Genomic DNA, 21,221 nt, shown 5'->3' with positions numbered 1-21,221 from the left:
AAAATTCAGAGATCAGCAGTCTGGGGTTTGTGTAGTTAGTTGCTCAATGACACAAGGGACGCAGGCCCTCCCCATATTTCTACTCTGCTGTCTCTAGCTTGTCAGCATCTTTTGTTCTCGTGCTTGTTGCCTTATGATCACCCAATGGCTACTGAGCCACTCGGCCACACATCTGCATTCCAGGCAGAAAGAGGAAGGAAGAAAAAGGGAGAGTCTTTTTCACAAATCACCAGCAGACTTCTTTGATTTCAGTGGCCGGAACTGGCTTACATTTCATATGGCTTTCCTAGCTGCAAGGAAGGGAGGTAGGTATTTATAGCTTTAGGTTTTAAGCCTTAAAATAGAAGGACACAAGTAAGAAGCTGATCACTGGTGTTGAGTAAGCCATTCTGCAATACCTCTAAAATACCATCATTTTAGATCAAGTTTTAGGTCTGGCAGCATGTAAGAAGAAAACCAAAATATTAGTAGTTTAAAACACATAAGATTCTGGATGTAGACGATCTAAGGTTCATATGGAGGATCCACAATCATCAAGAGAGCAGATTCCTTCTTTCTCTTCCTTCATCCTTAGAGTCCATTCTCATTGTGGACTCATAAGCCAAAGTGGCTGCTGAAGTCCCAGACATCACCATTTCATTCCAGAAAACAGGAAGGATGAAGGCGGAAGGCAAAATAGCACACTCCAGCCAATTGTCCTTCTTCTGAGGAGTCTTCCAATCACTATCGCCCATTATATTTCATTGACTAGTATTGGCGGAGAAGGTGAAAAATGTTGCTTTGTCGAATGAAAACATGGCTGTCCCAGGAAGTAAGAAGACAGTTAGATATTGGGTAGGCAATAAACAGCTTCTTCCTCACAGGGCAAATAAGTTTCATCTCCAGTGGCAAATTTGACTTATTTGGAGTGGTTTCCTAGAGCACTGTGTTAAAAATGATCCTGAGGCCATAATCTGGGCTCAGTGGGTAGAGAGCAATGGTTGATTAGGGATCTTGATCATGGTCATGAGAGTCAGGGTGTAATGATATGTATGGGTTCCTCTTCCCTTGGAAGGAGTGGGAGAAGCTCGTTTGCTGGTGACAGGGGTGACTATATGGAGATGTATCTGTTTGCTAGGGCTGCCATCATAAAGTACCACACACGGGGTGGCGTCATAGGAGAAATATATTTTCTCATTCCAGAGGCTCAAAGTCTGAGATCAAGGTGTCAGCAAGGTTGGTTCCTACTCAGGGCCGTGAGGGAAGGATCTGTTCCAGGCTTTTCTCCTTGGCCTGTGTCCAAATCCTCCTCTTCTAATAAGGACACCAGTCAGATTAGATTAGGGCTTATCCTAGTGAACTGATTTTGACTTAATGACCTCTTCAAAGGCCCTGTCTCCTAAGATAGGCACATTCTGAGGTACTGGGGGTTAGGACTTCCACATATAAGTTCTGGGGGGTGCGTTGTCCAAGAATATTTTTTTTCTCTTTTGACTGAACCCTGTTCTGTCTGAAGTCAAAGACCACTGCAAAATAGGAACGTCTGCCTGGGGTGGCCACTCTGTGTGTGTGTGTGTGTGTGTGTGTGTGTGTGTGTGTGTGTGTAAGGAATGCAGTGGGTACAAACTGGGGCAGGGTGGGGGGGTGATACTCCTCTCACAACAATTTCCTTAATGGTTGAGGCTGTGGTTGTAGTCATGCTATCCACCCTCATTATTACTTATTTATTTGTTTTTGTTTTTATTTTTATTTTTTTAAGATTTTTTTATTTTTTATTTGACAGAGAGAGAGAAAGTACAAGCAGGGGGAGCGGCAGGCAGAGGGAGAGGGAGAAGTAGGCTCCCCGCTGAGCAGGACTCCGGGATCATGACCTGAGCCGAAGGCAGCCGCTCAACCGACTGAGCCACCCAGGCGCCCCTATTTACTTATTTTTAAATAAACAGACCTTCCCCTACTAATCATGGGAATATATAAGCTGGAGCAGTTATAATCTACCATTCCTCTCTTCGTGTAGATTGATCCATGCATAGTCATGTAGCTCAAGCTAAGCCCTTTCCTGGAAGTTTTCAACAACATCTGGGAGAGAGAAGTTCTCCTTCCTTTAGGATCATTAACCTAGAAGGCTGTAAGCCCAGAGCAGCCCGTGCCTTGTCCCTTGCCCTGTGGAGAAATTCCATGTGCAATAAAATGAATGAAGCCAAAATACAGAAAGGAGCAGAGACAGAGAGTAGAGATAGAGTCCCCAGAGCGTTTGAGTCTCTGAATACGGGCATCCCTAAGACCAGCTCCATCCTTATCCTTTTCATGACTATGTAATGCAATACACCCCTAGCTTTGGATGGTGGAGTTGGGTACCTGTCACTGGCAATCAAAGAATCCATATAATTCCCCAACAGATGTATATAAACACTTTCAACAAACTTTCTAATTTGTGGGATTATGAACCACAGAGCAGAAGCTTAAATTTCTAGGTTTGTTTCTTGGGAACTCTTTTAATAAATTTGTGGTTCCCTAATTTTTAGTGAGCCTGTCTCCTGCAGCAGCCAGCCGGTAGCTCTGGGCTGGTGGTTCTCAGAGGAAAATACTGTACTTTTCACTGGAAAGATGTTTTAGGGAACAGAAAACAGGGTCGTATCAATATTAATTCACATGGGAAAATTATGTAAGTGCCATTTAAATATTTATCTTCAAAGTAAGCTTATAGCTTAGAACCTTTTTATCTTTACAGATGTGGCATTTCTTTAATGGGCTTCTAATGGTGTCCAGCTCATAACTTCCTTTTTTTTTTTTTTGCTTCCAACTATACCATGTTTGATTCACCTTAAAAAGCATTTAGATTTGAGTGTTGGTTATTAGATATGATGGCCAAATTATATTTTAGATGAAGCATCCCATCTACATTAGCACATTTACATCTCTGGTCCCAAAAATATTTATAAGAAAACTTCATCTTGTGACAAAACATGCAAATTCCATTCTGGGGAGGAGTGACATTGCTAACAGCAGAGAACAGTGGCCTGACAAGTCTCTTTTCTCACAGGAGCTATGTAGAAACACTTGCCATTGAAGTTTTGTTTGCCCTTTAAAGTTAATGAATTGCATGATCTAATAATAACTAACTGTACCTTCCCATTGTCATAAAGCCCTTAAAGCATTTCACAATCAATTAGCAGCTCAGGGACGTCATTATTATTGGCCATTTTGCATTATGGCTGTATTCAGAGTTAATACAGAGTGGATTTTACTGCTCAGCAGCTCATGGTGGAGCTAGGTGGCAAGCGGAACAAGAAGGCTTTGAAGTTGGGGCTCCTGGGTGGTTCAGATGGTTGAGCATCTGCCTTCGGCTCAGGTCATGATCTCAGGGTCCTAGGATCGAGCCCCACATCAAGCCCCACATCGGGCTCCTGGCTCAGCGGGGAGCCTGCTTCTCCCTCTCCCTCTGCCACTCTCCCTGCTCATGCTCTCTCTCTCTCTCTCTATCTCTGTGTCTCAGATGAATAAATAAAATCTTAAAAAAAAAAAAAAAAGAAGGCTTTGAAGTTTATAAGGAAAGTTTTCAAAGTCTCACCACCTTCCTGGCCAGGTTTTTTGATTCCTTGCTTTTATTTTTCATGTATCGCCTTTCTCATTACTTATGCCCTGTCCATTAAATCCAGCACTGGGCATGAGCTCTGGTGTTTCTTCTTTTCCAAGCTGCCGGGCTGCATTGCTGCTCTTGATTAAATAAGTTCAGTGTGGGTACCCAACCGAAGCAAAGGCCAACACTGCCTCATTAGCCAGGAGATTTGGTTGGCACGGGCCAGCCAGCAAGCAGGGTGAGCTAGGTCAGAATGGATTTTAGGTTGAGGGTGTGCTAGACACCGTTCAAGACTTGGGGGCCCAATCTAAACATTAAAATGCCACCAGCCTCTGAGCCAGCCCCTCGAAATGCTGTTGAATCCCTGTATAATTAACTATTTGCTCATAACAATGGGTTGCCTGAAAGATGATGGAAGGATGTGGTCCACTTTCCCTAGAATCTTCGGATGTGGACACTGCCTGGGACTTTTGGAGTTGACGTGGTTTGTCTGTTTGACTCAAACACAGGCCAAATTTAAATAGCTCTTTATGGAGTCACCTAAGGGGAGTTTTAAGGTAGCTTGAAAAACTTCCTATAATCTACTTATTATTTGGAAGCTCTCAACCTGACCGGAAACTGAGTATCTTGTCTTCTTGGACAGTTTAAATCAGAAAGGGCCCTGGGAAACTGGGATGCTCTATAAAGTGTCCCAAGCTGTGATATTCAACTCAGCTTTATTCTCTTGGCCAATCCTTGCCTTTAAGTGACAGAAAAGTCATGTTTTAGCAATCAGTACAGTGTGGCAGGCTGAGGAATGCCCCCCCCCCAAAATATTATTGTCTCAATAATAGACTTTATGAATGTTACTTACATGGCAAAATTTTTTTAAAAAATTAAAAATTACAGATGGGATTAGATGAAGAATCCTGAGATGGGGAGATCCTGGATTATCTGGGTGGGCACTAAATGCAATCATTTGCATCCTTATAAGAGGGAGGCAGAGGGAGATTTGACACAGATAAGAAGAGAAGGCAAGGCAAAAAAAAAAAAAGGAAGAAGAAGAAGAGGGAGAATGGAAGGCAAGGTGGCCAGAGAGCTGGAGCTTACAGTGATGCAGACACAAGCCAAGGAATGCCAGCAAGCTCTACAAGCTGGAGAGGCAAGGACCAGATCCTTCCTGAACCTCTGGAGGGAGCAGGGCCCCGCCAACAGCTTGATTTTGGACATCTAGCCTCCAGAACGGTGAGGGAATGAATTTCTGCTGTTTTAAGCCACCGTTTTGTGGTAATTTGAGGTAGCAGCCCTAGGAAACTAATACAAACAGGGTGGTGAGGTGATGTGAGGGGACAGAGAAGAGGATCCAAAGCTAGGCCGGGATCTGAATCACCCGAGGAACACAACTGTGGTCCAAAACCGGGCCCCGAAAGACAGTCCCAGATGAATTGTCTGGTTAATTGCTAAAGAAATTAAGTTAAGTTCGAGACTGATGGTAGCAGTTTTGAGACTCCCCAAAACTTGGGTTACGCCCACACGGCAGACTCTATAAACCACATGGCAGACTCCATAATCCCGCAGATCTGCTGTTGTGTGTGTATAAAAACGTCAGATGCTAAAGGTCTGTGGAGGATGTATTTGTTCGATTTTCTTTTGTCTCAGCTTTGTCTTTAATAGAACTTCATTCTGAGCGTTGTTTTCTCTGGTTTAACTCTGCTTTTGGTAGGAGACGTTTTGCAGGATGACCCCTCACGTGGTACAGGTGAATCACGAAGGCCTTTGTTGAGACCCAGCGTCTTGGTGGTCCTTTGAGGCAAAAAGGGAGGTCTGGCATCCCGGGGGTCTGCCTGCTGGGAGTGGACTGACTCCCCGTCCACTGGGAGGTGTCGGCACGTGTGAGGCAGGTGGAAGGGTGAGTCTGGGGGGCTTGGCTCCCCCAGGGCTACGTGAGTTTTGATATGAAATAACCCGTCTATGGCGCAGAGTCTCTCACTTCTGACCAGAAGCCCCCGGGGGTAGCGTTGGATGTGCTGCTCACGACGAGGGGCTGGAGGAAATTCAGCCGAACAGAACAAAGTGATTCTGAGGACAAAATGGCTCAATCAAGGGAAAAGTGATTTCAGGGCTGACATCAGCCTGACATTAGCAACCAGGTTCTTCTTCTTATCTGCTTTTGAACCTCAGGAGGAGAACTTGTCTACCTTTGATACTGTAAGCAGGATGCTTCATGTTTAAAGATTAAAGCAGCTTTCTGGCTTGTTAGAAAGAAATCACATGGGAATGGGTTTCACAGCCAGAAGCTGGGCTCCATCAAAAGGATGTCACTCTGATGGGGGAACATCTCCCCCTCCCATGAATATCAAAAAAGCCAGTGATTAATTCTTTCCATTAGGAGCCCCATCTCCCACTACTGTTATGTATAGGATTGAAACAATGTAGTCTGATTACCATTGTGTCCCGTGTGGCTTAGACTATAAGTACAAAATGTGAAATGTAAGAGGTTTTTTTTTTTTTTTTTTTTTTTTACATCTTGTCACTCCAGATGAGGACATACTTTGGAAGTGAAATTAGAAACAATGCCCCGGTAATTAAAGGCCGGTGTCTTCCCTGGGACTAAAACACAGCCCACGGTGCCAAGGTTTTGATTGACAGTATGTAATTAAAAGTTGCTTTAAATGGTTACTAAACATAACCAGCCACAGAAGGGTGGCAGAGAGGAATAATTTTAATATAGGAAGTTTTTAAAAGCTAGACACATTTGGAATATGTGTAAAACATCTGATTAAACATTTAAAGTTAAATCCCTAGGGTGCACTGAAAGGGTTATACTCCACAGTGTTTGATTTTTTTTGTTTGTTTGTTTACATAAAGCAATAATTTACTGTACGCTGTATTTACCAGAAGTTACTGGTTAAGATGTATAAATTTTGAGGGAATAGGGGAAGCCTGGAGAACACTAAGTAATGGTATTTTATTTTTTTTTAATTTCTTTTATTTTTTTAAAAGATTTTATTTATTTGACAGAGAGCGACACAATGAGAGAGGGAACACAAGCAGGGGGAGTGGCAGGCAGAGGGAGAAGCAGGCTTCCCACGGAGCAGGGAGCCCGATGAGGGGCTCCATCCCAGGACCCCGGGATCATGACCTGAGCCGAAGGCAGACGCTTAATGATTGAGCCACCCAGGTGCCCCTAAGTAATGGTATTTTAGAAGATAAAATCCAAGATGCCTGGATTTATCCCTTTTGTTGTTGTATTTATTTAATATGATTAAAATAATTTAAAATGTCAATTATTTGTTTTGCTGTATATAAATTATACGTCAAGTAAAAATTTTAATTGTTGGTCAATTTGAGGACGATATTTTGGTGGGGAGGAGGAAGCAGCTGAGAAAGGGCAAAATGCTTCCTGTGCTCCCTGAGCAACAGTTACAAGAAGGCCCATTTATTTACAAAAGCATCTCAGTTGCAATGTCACTAAGGAGTTGCCAAAATGCAGAGGAAAGCATTTTAAAGATTGAAAACAAGTAAGTTGATTTAATATGTGTATTTATGAGTTTAAAAGAGTTCACATACTATGTTAATGGGAGTTTGTTTTTGCTGGAAATACTAGCTTTGATGGTCAAGTCCAAGGCCCCCTGGGTGTCCATATCCAGGCCCACAAGCTGGGAAAAAGCACTGCTGGCATCGGAGAGCCCTCCCCTGTCCCCGTAGGCACTGCTGGTGGTCTTACAAGGGCACTTACAGTGCAGCAGACCCCATTAGTTATTCATGTAACCAACTCTGAGCTTTCTTCTTTGCTGCTTTTAGAACTTCCCATAGAGATGGGACTGAACTGACATCAGGTAAACAGGCACAGAAACTCCTGATTGGCACTGTTAATCTTCCCTAAAGAGAAACAAAACAGGACCTTTTAAAAGGTCAGGCTGAGAGCGTTTGGTAAATCTGAACAGCCCCGAGAAAAATGTTGCTCAGTGAGTTCACAGCCAGTCCCTCACACCCGACCTTCTATTATAAACTGCTTTGTGATGATGCGGAGAGGTGAAGATCTTGGTTCCCACTGGAGCAGTGGAGGTTCTTTGTCAGGACTTGGTTCCATCCTGACTCTCAGATCAACTATGGTGACAATTCAGATTATTGTCTGAGAGGGACTCACTGTCTTTTTCAGCATTAGAAGTACATTCTGTTGTCTCATCAAGCAGCCCACTCACCCATGGAAAAGGCTAGATGTGATGGGAAGCAAAAGAAGTGATGTGGGGCTTGATGGTGGGGCTCAATGGCGGGGCTCGATCGGGGACCCTGGGATCATGACCTGAGCCAAAGGCAGATGCTGAATGACTGAGCCACCCAGGTGCCCCTGAATTCTTAGTATTTTAAGAAACAACATTTAATACCTAGTAATGAGGATTCAGACAATACTACCAATATCTGAATACCTATTTTGCTCATAACAAAAGAAGCAATAACATTTTCTCTTAAAAACCTCTTCTTATAGTCACGTTCTCATCCTTATTGTTTGTAACGGCTGTGAAGTAACAGTTTTCCCATATCCACAGATCCTCGAGTTTCTGAGGAGAGAAATGAAAAAGTGTCCCCACTTCTCCGCAGAGCCAGGAAGAGGGGCAAAGCCCAGTAGCGATTGCCTTTAATTACCCAGCATGGCGAGTGAAGGTTCACTAACCTCAGTTTTCCCCTCTGGTGCTTCCCTGACTTTGCTGAATGTGAAAGGGGCTGAGCCCCCAGCAGACCCCAAAGTAAAGCAGGGGAGCCAAAGACTGACTTAACAGCATTTGATGAAAATACAATTCCTTAAGATATTTTCTGGAACTAATTTCAAATTTACAGAAAAGTGGCAAGAATAGTACAAAGAACTCCCACAGAGCCTTTACCCCAGTCCCCATTCCCTAACTCCCTGAGGGGGCATTAACATTTCACCATATTTGCCCTGACGTTCTCTCTTTCCATGTATATTTATTTGTACGTAGAGTGTTTTTTTTTTTTTTTTGAACTTTTGAGAATAAGTTGCAGATAGGATGCTTCCTTGTTCCCCCGTACGTCAATGTCGATGTCCTAAAAACAGGGACATTCTCCTACCTTAACCACAGGATAGTCCTCAAAATCAGGAAATAAGCTCTGATACAAGACTGCCATCTGATCCCCAAGGCTCGTTCCAATTTCTCCGATAGTCCCCATCGTGTCCTGTAGGGTCAGGAGCAAGCGCGGGGTCATGTGATGCAATTAGTCCTCCCGGCCCCTTAGTCCCCTTTAATGAGCACATTTCCAGCGATGCGCTGCTACGCTCGCTCCCTGGGAGAAAAAAGAAGCCCTGATCTGTAGTGGCTGCCAGATTTCATGGCGTCAACATTCCCATTCTGGCCAATTTCAAGTTACCAACTTGATGTCCCCGCCGCTGAAGTGCCGAGTTCGGAAGAGGTGCACACCATTGATTTTCCAGACGGGGTCTGGGCCAATATATCGGCGGGCTCTCCTACACCACTGATTTCCCCTACCTTTCCCTGCATTGCGTGACTATGATGGGACGTTTTTCAAGAGTACAGGCCAGTGACTCTGTCCTTCGTTTGGGGTTCGTCTGAGACTTCCTTGGTCTCCATTCAATTTAGAACTTTGTGGCAAGAATGCCAGCCACAGAAACGATGCTGTGTTCTTCTCAGTGTTTCATGTCAATGTCGATTAGCCCCATTACCCCCATTCTTCTATCACATGGTGAGATAGTGTCTGAACGGGTGTCTCCACCGTAAAGATAAACAGTATTTTATACCGATTTGGTAAGTAATTAATAAGCATTTCATGGAGAGAGACTTTTTAAAATTGAAGTATAGTTGACTGTAGGGAGATATTTTGAGACTGCTTAAATGCCTCGTTCCTCCTTAAAATTTCACTCGTTAATTTTAGTATCCATTGATGAGTCTTGCCTGGATTATTCCTGTTATGATTGCCAAATGGTGATTCTCTAATTCCATCAATCCTTTTTAATTGTTATTAGTTGTCATTCTACTTTAAGCAGATCCTTCCCTTTCTCTCAATTTCTTTATATTGGTATGGACTCATGGATCTCTATTTTATTCAGTAGGTTATAATTTGTTGCTGTCATTATTTATATTGATGCCAAAATATTGTATATTTGGCCAGGTTGAGCCTCTTCAAGATGGTGTCTATGCTCTGTTGACAGGTTCTCATCATTCTTGGATCAGTTTTTACTTTGTGGTACAAACTGTCCCAGGGGTATCTTGTACCTTTCCTGCATCAGCTCTGGAACTAGCCATTTTCCAAGGAGCCTTGGTTCCTTGGAGCAGAGAATGGTATTTAGTAACCAAGATCTGGGTACTAGATGTGATCATTCTACTGGGGTTTTATTGCTTCTAGGCCTTCTCAGACACATGTAGGAGACACACATATATGTACACACACACACACACACATGCACACATGCACGCACACGCATTGTGCTGGACATGAAAATGTACCATTCAGGTCCCCCTTCAAGAAAGACTTGTTGCCGAGAACTGTCTTGCCTGGTGTCCCACGTTTCTGGGGGCAGCCAGCCCACATGTAGTGACTGATCAAGGAAAGGGCAGAAAGCCTGGTAATTTTGGTGCAGGGAGGAACTTTGACAGGAACTCTGACAGAGTGACTTGTGCGCACCCTGCAGTTTAATGTCTCCTTCTGCCCAATCTATTTCCTTCCACACGTTTTGATCCCTAATAAATATCCTACGCTCAGAACTTTATCTCAGTGTTTGTCTCCAGAGAACGCAATCTGCTGTGTGCATGTCACACACACACAGATATCCACACCTATACTTATAAATATGTGAATTCACACCATTACTTCCAATACCGTCTAACCCGATGGCTTGATTCCAGTCTTCTCCTCTCCCATCATCATTAACATATTCACTTATTTGCTCCATCCCTCCATATGTGAGCAGTCTCCTGACTATTCAGGCTGTCTTCCCAGTCCCAGCCCCATCCCCCCAACCATCCTAGCCTAATCCTTGGCCCTGCTGACTTCAGTGGCCGTGTTAGCTGAATCCTCAGCACTGAACAAGAGGAAGGAGGGGTCCAATTAATTTTATTAGATGGGGGTTATAAAACTTCCTATAAGTAATATATTTTATTTGGTATGAATATAAACTTCAACAGCATGTGATGCTTGTTTCCTTTTTTACTAAGGTCTATGAAATTCATATTATAGTTTCATCTGATGTCAAATAGAGAAAGAGTTTTCAGAATCGGTATTCTGGTGCATATGATAGAAGAGAAATGTCAAGAGAAGGCCTTAATTGCTTGAGGAAGTTGCTCGATAAAAAATAGCAATCATTTCCAGCTGAGATAGAAAAGTCTTTGCAGAGGAGGTGGGGTTTGAACTGACTTCTCTAGAATGTGTTAGATTTAAATAAATGCATCAGAAGTGGATCAGGGAAAGCAAAGGCTGGGACATGGAGTCTAGGAATAGGTAGAGTGGGTAAGAACAAGGAATATCAGGGGAATGTATGTAGACTGGGCAGAGAAAGATTCATGTAGGGAGAATGTGGAACATAAACCTGGAAAGTCAGCTTGTGGAGGATCCTGTCCATGTTTCAGATTTTATTGTGCAGGCAATGGAGAGCTACTCTTCATCCTTTGAGTGTAGTCATAAAGATTAGTCTAGCAGCACTGGTCAAGATGCATTGCTGGGAGAGAGAGCGGTTAGGCCATTATTTCAGTGGTTTGAGTGTTGATGATAAAGGCCCTGGTGGAGCTGGTGGGCCAGTCAGGGTCTACTCAGAGAGGCAGACCCACTATGAGTACTGTGGAATAAGGATTCATTGTAGGAATAGACCCTAGGCTATTGTGAGAGAAACTATGGAAGTAAGGGTCTGGAAGGGGGAGTTGTAAGGTCAGAGAAAAGTCACTAACTAGTCCTTCTAAAGCAGTGGCATGAGTGGAAAAGTTGGAGCTTCTTGGGGAATCTGGGGGATAGGTCTGTCTAGCTTCCAGGGTGAGAAGGTAGAAAAGTTTATGGAAAATCATCACTTCTGTGTAGCTCCTGTTTTTGTAGGTCTGCAGCCAAGCATCTGGGAGTGGGCCTGGGCTACTGTTAGGGCCAGCAGTTGGGAAGGAGAGCTAAATGTCAAGCAGGGGAGAGCAGGGATAATCTGGAACCCACCTGCACCTCTGCCTCTGTCTGCCACCACTTCTAACCACGATGACCTTCAGAGAGTAATGGCTGCTCATTCACTCTATCTTCCAAAACTTGCATACATTCTTTGTGTGGCTCTAGGTCCTCTGGGAAGCAGAAGCCAAAATGGGACTAGCTATGCAAGAGACTTTTTAAGGGAAACATCTGTGAAGGAAAATGGAGAGAGAACCGGGATAGCAGGGAGGCTGAATGAACCATCAGACCATGGTGCAGGTCTGATCCTGGGTGAAGGGGAAAGGGAAGAAAGGAAGATTGGGTGGATCAATGCAGCTCTAAGAGAGTTTTCCAAGGCCAGTGGGGAGTCCTCAAGCCAAAGTCGCCCATCTGAGGAATGTCCCATCTCCTGGGTATGAGCCTATCTCCATATTCCTGCCACGCTCAGTCATTGGCTGGGTGGTTCATGGAAACTGTGGCCAGGTGCCTACGTGGTGATAGATATCAGAGAGGAGCCGTTGGGACCAGTCAATTCACTCCCTACATTTGGAAGTGGGAATATATCAGATATTTGGAATCATTCTCATGGCTGTCATATTCTTCTCTTCACCAGCTCTTACCTGGAACCATATGGGGAAATGGATTAAGTTCCAGCTTAACCAAATCAGCACGGTACAGGCTGCCACTGTGGGCAGCAGGGGGGATGAGCAGAGGACTTGAGAAGTGCCCGGCGAAGGCACGAAATGGCAGGAGTTGGTGACTAGAAAGATGAAGGGTAAAAGAGAAGAAAGAAGTCAATGAGTCTCCAAGGTTCAGTCAAGAGAAAGAGAGAAGGAAGTTAGAAGCGAGGGCTGCTCTGGAGGACAGCTGAGAAACCCAGTTTTAGGCACATTGAATCCGAGGTCCTGGAGGGACATGCAAGTGGAGCTTTCTGCCAAGCAGCTGGGAATACTACCTGGGCGCTTAGGAGAAAGCTCAGGGAGAAACGTTGGATGTTCACACAGGTGGAAGGATTTGTGGGAACCTCGAGAGTAGATGGATTCCGAGAGACTGTGGATGGAGAAGAGGAATTAATCCGGATTATTCCCACACTCGAGGGACTCGAAGATGAAAGGGACAGAGGGATCACCCAAAGATAGAAGGACCACAATCACAGAGTGCCACCAACACTGCGGGGGGAGGAAGTAGAGTCTCACCGAGGGAAACACCAGCAGTATCAATGCTCCAGAGAGGCTAAGACATTGTCATTAGATTTGGGATCACAGGTCATGTGTGTTTTGCATAGTGTAATTTCCAATAAGAGGTAGAGGTGAAGGCGGGTCTCTGGGCTTTAAGAAACGAGTGGCGAGGTTAAAAAAGTGACGGGTGCTCGTGTAGGCTAGCAGAGCAATTTGCTCAGCATCGAGGACAAGTGAAAGGTTTTCAAGCAGAGGTAGACTTGAGTAGAATTATGTGCCCAGAAGGAGGAGCCAGTGGAAAGAGGAGAGATTGACATTATTAAAAAGAACAAAACAGGGAAAGAGGCTGAAAGAGGTGGAATCAAGAACTCAAGAGAAGGAGTGGTTAGTGCTAGAAAAAAGACCCACGTATTCTTTTCACAAATACCCCTCCCCTTCTCCTGCACCCAGCAGAGGAAATCCTGGACCTTCTATGGAGGTCCCACACATTATCCTCAGACTGATGAACACCACGCCTTTTTTCCTACTAACAATACCTCATAAGCCAATCATGTATTTGCAAACTACAAAAAGCTTTTTACACAGTTTTGCTTATTAAACCTAACTGCATGGAACAATTAGTAAAGAGAAATTATCTTGCAACTCACCGGAGAAGAATCACCCACAGATGTCAGGATTCTGGTATTTTATCCCTCTATTAAATTTAAGGCAGAGGGGCTTGTTAAACTGGCTTTTTATTTGGGGATTTGTGGAGTTAGCATATTCTGAGTGTCTTCAGCAAGATAATTTAGGTGAGAAAGTTTGTGCATATCTTTCAGTGCAGGTGACAACATTCCAATGAAGTATTTCACAGAGCACAGAACACAGTCATTAATAACACAACATCCTCAACAGTCATGCATATTTCTTTTTTACAACAAGCATCTTGTTTGGTAATGGCAGGACAGCAGAGTGAATATCCCGCCACATTGAAATTCATGAAGTACAATCCATTTTATGAAATGCACATATAAAGACTTTCTGCTCTACTCTTTCTAAACTGCTGTCTCTGTCCTTATAACTTGGGGATTTGGGAAATTCTCTCCTGGTAATAATACGTTAAAATGCATCTCCCCTGCAGTACACCCATTATGTCGATTGAACTACATAAAAAATCCTTAAAATATAGCCTGCCTTATCTATAGAAGGATAATTATCTGTGGAGGATGCCATGCTTAGAAGGAGCAGGGGGAAAGGACTAATGGCTTGAATGGAGGACCGTCCTGGGACTCAGCATCTTTGTAAGAGCAGCTTGGAGTACACGCTGTCAAAATACATCAGGCAAATCAAAAGATTAGAGTCCTTCTCCTTTTGTAAGATGAGAGGGGAAAATGAATAAATGCATACTTGGCACTGCTCTGGTTCAATTCCGTTCTCTAGGCTGCTCTGCCAAACCTTGTTTATTGAGACTAACTAGGGAGAAGACATGTCTGACTTAGGGAATGTTTCCAAAGAAGTGCACTTTTGATACTTCTAAATGCAAATAGCAGCTCAGACCAGGTGCAGATATTGCCAGGTGGGTGTTTTGGGAGGGCCAGCTTTGTGACCGGAGCTGACCACAATTTGTAATTAGCTTAGTGACTATGTGTGCAGTAAGTTGATGCTTCTAAATTGTGGTCTTTCGGGAGTGCCTGGGTGGCTCAGTTGGTTAAGTGTCCGACTCTTGGTTGTGGCTCAGGTCATGATCTCAGGGTGGTGGGATCGAGCCCCGCATCAGGCTCTGCGTTCAGTGTGGAGTGTGCTTGAGATTCTATCCCTCCCCCTCTCCGGTTCTGCCCCTCCTCCCACATGCACGCGCACATGCTCATGCTCTCTCTCTCTTAAGTAAATAAATAAATAAATACATAAATACATTAATGAATAAATATCTTTAAAGTGTGGTCTTTCAACACATTTTTTACTTTTCAATCTTCCATATTCTTCTTGTAACTTTATTTATCCTAGTAAGTAATCTTCCAGAAATAAAGTTCAGTCGTGTCCCTGTTTCATGAATTCAAATTTAGTGGCACCTCAGTTATGTAGGATTTATTTGTGTGCCTGTGTATTTGTATGTGTGCTTTAAGCCATTTTTATATTTAACCCAGGAGGGAGAAAAAGAAACGTTAAGTTATAGGCCACAGTGTCATAGAAGTTCTAAGGGTGGTTTCAAGGGAAGTGAATTTTACCATTTTTTGAAAAATACCATGTTCCAGACACTGAATTAGGTGATTTCATATTAGAAGCCAGGATTTCTAAATCCCAGTCCAGGAATCCTTGTAGCCTGATCTTTTAAAATCATCTAATTCCCTTTTTTATTTTTTTTTAAAGATTTTATTTATTTATTTGACAGAGAGAGACACAGCTAGAGAGGGAACACAAGCAGGGGGAGTGGGAGAGGGAGAAGCAGGCTTCCCGCTGAGCAAGGAGCCCGATGCGGGGCTCGATCCCAGGACCCTGGGACCATGACCTGAGCCGAAGGCAGACGCTTAACGACTGAGCCACCCAGGCGCCCCTAATTCCCTTTTTAAAAAAGATTTTATTTATTTATTTGAAAGGAAGAGTGAGAGAGAGTGGGAGAGAGAGCAGAGGGAGAAGGAGAAGCAGGCTCCCCGCTGAGCAGGGAGCCCGATGCAGGGCTCGATCCCAGGACCCTGAGATCATGATCTGAGCCGAAGGCAGTCACTTAACCGACTGAGCCATCCAGGCACCCCTAATTTATATTTTTTTATAAAATTGTAGTATTTCAAATCTCAATTTTCTATAACTATATGTTAATGAAGGGATAGGCCTATAGATTCAATTAGCTACTTGGACTATTTTCTTTTCTTTTCTTTTCTTTTTTTTTAAAGATTTTATTTACTTATTTGCCAGAGAGAAAGCGAGAATGAGAGAGAGAGAGAGAGAGAGAGCACATAAGCGCGGGGAGTGGCAGGCAGAGTGAGAAGCAGACTCCCAGCAGAGCAGGGAGCCTGATGTGGGACTTGATCCCAGGACCCTGAGATCATGGCCCCTAGCCAAAGGCAGACGCTTAACTAACTGGGCCACCCAGGTGTTCTAAAATCATCTAATTCTTATACTAAGGAAATATGCTTCCTTGAAATACACAGAGAGGCTGGGACTAGCCCTCGGGATAGAATAGGAATCGGGGTCACTTAGGTGGCAGCCCCGACTAGCGGAAACAAAGTAGATGACCCAGAATCCAGGCAAAAAATTCACCCCCTTCACCACAAAGACTGAAAAAAACTCCAAAGCAGAATCAAATACTGAGTAAGGAAAACAGATGGCCTCAAATCAGCCAACATAAGCGCATGTACTTTTCTTATGATAGAGTTTCATGACTTTTCACTCAGAATCGATTTACTCTTATATTGGACACAACTTTAACTTGCTTGAATGACTGGTTTCTTGGCCAGCAGAGATTAGAAGCAACCTGTTCCATTAGGATGCTGGTAGCAGCAACCGTACTTACTCATAGGAGGAGGAGATGGAGTCTAGCACGTCCAGCAAACTCAATGCCTGCATGCAGACAATAAAGTGCTCCAGGAATCCCCAAGTGTATTTCCACGTTGTAGCACAGGGAAATATGGCTCCGACTAGCCAAGCAAAGATTAATTTCTGTCCAATAGACTCATGTTAAGGTGGGGAAAATATCTAGAACATCAAAATGTTTGGGAGTAGAGTTTGCACTACATTTAGGTTTTATTAATAAGGACCATTTTATTTGAGGCAGAGCCAGAAAAAAATGCTGTTTTCCTCTCCTTTTATTTCATTCTTTTCCTCAGTCATCTACTTGTTCCTTGTTTGTGTCCATCCAACAAAATTTGATGTGGCTGAGGTGTTACGACATTAAGACTTCGAGGAAATACCACCGTTTTAGGTGGCCTGATTTCTCATTGATTTTAAATAATTTATACAGGTCTAGCAACTCTCAAGACCCAACTGAAATCTGGGGAAATGTTTCTCTGGTGAGAGGGAAACAAAGGACTTCAGAGTGTCCATGAGAACCGAACCACAATCCAAGGCAGTTCTTGTGAGAAACGTTGAATTGTGAGTGAATGAATGCTTCTTGTCCTTAATACAGCTCTTCTGCACATAAACAGGAGGCAATATTATTGATTCAAAAGAATAAGAAGGAAAAGGAACAGGGAGGAAACACAGAAGAGTGAAAAGAAAGGAAATAGATTAGAACAGGAGGATGAGGCTCCTATCCGAGCAATGCAAGGACTTAACACTACTCCTCAGCCCAGGATAAAGTAAACTCTTCAACGGCATCAAAATAATGCACCAGCCCAAGATGTGTGGAAGACCAGCCTGAACTCCCTTTTAAAGTTCACTTCCACAAACATATTCAGTTCTGTTCAGCTAATTTACTAGACATTTATTGAGCCCTACAATAGGGCAAGGCTACTCAATCTATGTGATCTATTAGAACTATCCCTTACTAATTAGTTCCAAAAATCTTTGGACACACACACATTTTCATTACTTTTAGATAACATCAATCAAGGGTACCATTTCCTTCTGATCACTTTCTTTTCTTTTCCTACACAATTGGAAACCAGAGAATTCAAGTCTTACACAAACAGCCAAGAGCAATTATAACAAAACTTGTTCAACAAAACTGTGAAATTGGCTAACCTGATCTTCTTTGCCTTCATGAGGGGCCCTTCCTACAGCAGCATCATTTAATTTCCACATTTATTGAGCACTTACTCTCTTTCAGACACTAGAAAACCTGCTTTCAGACAATATTTTGGCATCGGTTATTCATTAATTTTCAAATGAATATATATATTCTTTTAAGTGCCAGGCTAGGTGCTGGTACTTCACCAATAAACTGTTATATATATATATTTACAGTCCAAAAGTACGGTCTGTAAGTCAACGTGTTGCCTTCCACAGGGTATCTGCTTTTAAATTTTCTCAGTTTGCAGAATAAAAGACTTGCAATCAGAGGGGAGGAAAAAATCTATTCCTCTGCTTTCTTAAGTTCCATAGTGGGGGCCTGTAAATTAAACTGCCAAAATAGAAATTAACAGGAGAAAAGGCATACGCATTTCATTTCTTGTTAATATTTTAATTTTTATGTGTGCAGACACCATCATAGAAAAGAAATAAAGATCCAGAGAAGCATTAAAGACCTGGGGGCTTATACACCATCTTAACAAGGGTAATGCATTTGAGGAGAAGTAACAAGACAAAGGAAAAGGACTGCTGGGGGCAGTACATTGACGGGAGGTAAATATAAGGTTAAATATAATGGAAGATAAAGATCATTTTAGTTAGGTTTGTGCAGACTCATCTTGGTCCCGACTTTCTGTCTCCAGGCATAAGGACTGTTCTCCTGGTATGGGAGACAGGAGGGGGAATGCCTTCACAGAGGGAAATGTTTATCCGTTTCTAGGTAGACAGGGGGAGAGCAAAGAGCTCTTTGCTCTTTCTGTTTGCTGCTTCTTAATTGTCTTCAGTTCAAAATACTCTTCATGCTAAAGTGGCATTATTTTGGGGTGGCATATTCAGATCCCCATCAGTACTTTATTGAAGGAGCCTGGGACAGCAGTTACTATCGCTGGGGGTGGGGGTTAGTTGGGGGCACGGAGACTGGATTGATGTGGACTACTTTCCCAGCAGGATGAGGGAGTTGGGAAGGCGGAGACGTTGGAGGGCTTTCTTCCTGGAACAAGTCACTGGTCATCTGCACAGCGTACCCTCCAGGTGACCCTTTTGTGATGGTTTCACGTGGGCCAGTGAACGTGCCTTCTTCTTTTAGGCTTTCCTTTGGCCTCTTATTCATGGAACTCTGTGGTTCTGTGCCACGATTAGGCTCCTCCCTGTTCCCACCCCCACCCCCCCTTCCATCTCCTCCGTCTCCTCCACACCCCAGCCCTGGACCCGGTGGGGCTGATTTCCTGGGTCTGCGAGCTTTCTCCAAGACTGCACTCCTCAGGGGTTACCTCGGTGCCCTTGGACCGAGCGACTTCATTTTCTCAACCTCAGTTTCCTCAGCTGTCAAATGGGGCCTGTACCATTTGCTCCAAGCGTCTCGGGAAATTCTATGTATGTGAAACTTCCACATAATAACAACTAATGTTTATGGAGCACTTGGGGAAGGCCAGGCGCTTTTCTACACGCCTGACGCGGTTATCTCGGTAAGTCAAAAACAGCGGTATAGAGTAGGAGCCTCCTTATAGAGAGGAGGGAAGGGGACGGAGGGGAGGCAGAGGTGCCTGAGGTCCGTGGTTACTTAGGTGCCAGAGCTGGGTGGGGGATGCAATCTGTCGGTCTCCAAGGCTCTGGTCTGTAAACCACTGTCCTCCGCGCAGCCAGCGCAGGGCCGTTTCTCTTCTTTCCTTGGAGCGCTCTCTAACGCCCCCTCCCGGCCGCTGCCTCCGGCCAGCAGTTTCTCTGTCGACCCCTACTGGACGCCAGCGCGATAGCACCGGCCGCCCTTGGCGCGGGGACGGCTCGCCGGGATGAAAGCTTGTGGCTCTGGCGCGGGAAAGCCGGCGGGAAGCCTGTCCTCAGGGGGCCCCTCGCTCTGCCGCACCGCACCGCACCGCACCGCAACAGTTGCCGGTCTCTGCTGCAGGTCCGGCCGTCTGGAGAAAGGCCCGGAATCTCTGCAAAGCAAAAACGCTAGTGCACACTGGCCTGGCATTCAGACCCTTCTCTTCCAGTTTGACCCAACCCACGGCTTAGTCACCTTGTACACACGGCGGGGGGGGGGGGGGGGGGGGGGGGGGAGGGGGCGCTGGTCTGAGGAGTGATTTCCCAGGCTCCCGGTTTGTTATCTCTCCTGAGAGCGTTTGCAGCTATCTGATGGCGCTTACTCTGTGTAGCCCAAAGAGAAGAAACCACCCGACACAAACTTCAGCTCGATATAAAGAAGAGAAGGATTTTTTTTTTTTTTAAAGATTTTATTTATTTGAGAGAGAGAGCACAAGCAGGGGGAGCAACAGAGGGAGAGGGAGAAGTAAGTTCCCCACTGAGCAGGGAGCCGGGATCATGACCTGAGTTGAAGGCAGATGCTTCACCGACTGAACCACCCAGGCGCCCCCCCCCGCTTTTATTTATTTATTATTTTTTAAATTTTATTATGTTATGTTAGTCACCATACAATACATCATTAGTTTTTGATGTGGTGATCCACGATCCATTGTTTTCGTATAACACCCAGTGCTCCATGCAGTATGTGCCCTCCTTAATACCCATCACCCGGCTAACCGATCCCCCCTCCCCGCTACCCTCTAAAACCCTATTTGTTTCTCAGAGTCCATAGTCTCTCATGGTTCATCTCTCCCTCCAATTCCCCCCCCCCGCATTTTTCCGTTCCTTCTCCTAGTGTCCTCCATGCTATTCCTTATGTTCCACAAATAAGTGAAGCCATATGATAATTGACGTTCTCTGCTTGACTTACTTCACTTAGCATAATCTCCTCCAGTCCCATCCATGTTGATGTAAAAGCTGGGTATTCATCCTTTCTGATGGCTGAGTCATAGTCCATTGTATATATGGACCACATCTTCTTTATCCATTCATCTGTTGAAGGGCATCTCGGCTCTTCCCACAGTTTGGCTATTGTGGACACTGCTGCTATGAACATTGGGGTGCATATGGCCCTTCTTTTCACTACATCTGTGTCTTTGGGGTAAATACCCAGGAGTGCAATTGCTGGGTCATAGGGTAGCTCTATTTTTAAATTTTTGAGGCACCTCCACACTGTTTTCCAAAGTGGCTGTACCAACTTGCATTCCCACCAACAGTGTAAGAGGGTTCCCCTTTCTCCACAACCTCTCCAGCATTTATTGTTTCTTTCCCTGTCCATTTTTGCCATTCTAACTGGTGTAAGGTGGTATCTCAGTGTGGTTTTGATTTGGATTTCCCTGATGGCTAATGATGATGAACATTTTTTCATGTGTCTGTTAGCCATTTGTATGTCTTCTTCGGAGAAGTGTCTGTTCATGTCTTCTGCCCACTTTTTGACATAAAGCTTGTTTCCGTCTGTAGAATGAGCCACTCGCAGAAGGATGAATTCTCTGTCTGTGAAAGTGTGCAGGCCCCCGGAGGCTTCCCGTCAAGGTCACTGGAATGGCATGGTTAACAGTGAGAGCAACATCAAACTGCCTTTGGATCCAGCAACACCACGTGCTAACGGTATGCATTGCATGAGTCATGTCATCTTGCTGAGTTTCCTCGTATATGAAGTGGAGTAAGGGTCTGGGAGAGGCTTAAATGTTGAGAAGTCTGTGGAGCACCTCGATTGGTGCCCCACACTCAACACATGGTGTTTATTTATCTAACTGATGCTCATAAGGGCCTTCTTATGTGTCAGACACTATTCCAAGTGCTTTGCAAATACG

This window comes from Halichoerus grypus, chromosome 11 (genome assembly GCF_964656455.1).
Source record: "Halichoerus grypus chromosome 11, mHalGry1.hap1.1, whole genome shotgun sequence".
In the NCBI taxonomy this organism is placed as follows: Eukaryota; Metazoa; Chordata; class Mammalia; order Carnivora; family Phocidae; genus Halichoerus; species Halichoerus grypus.
This window is presented reverse-complemented; position numbering follows the sequence as displayed.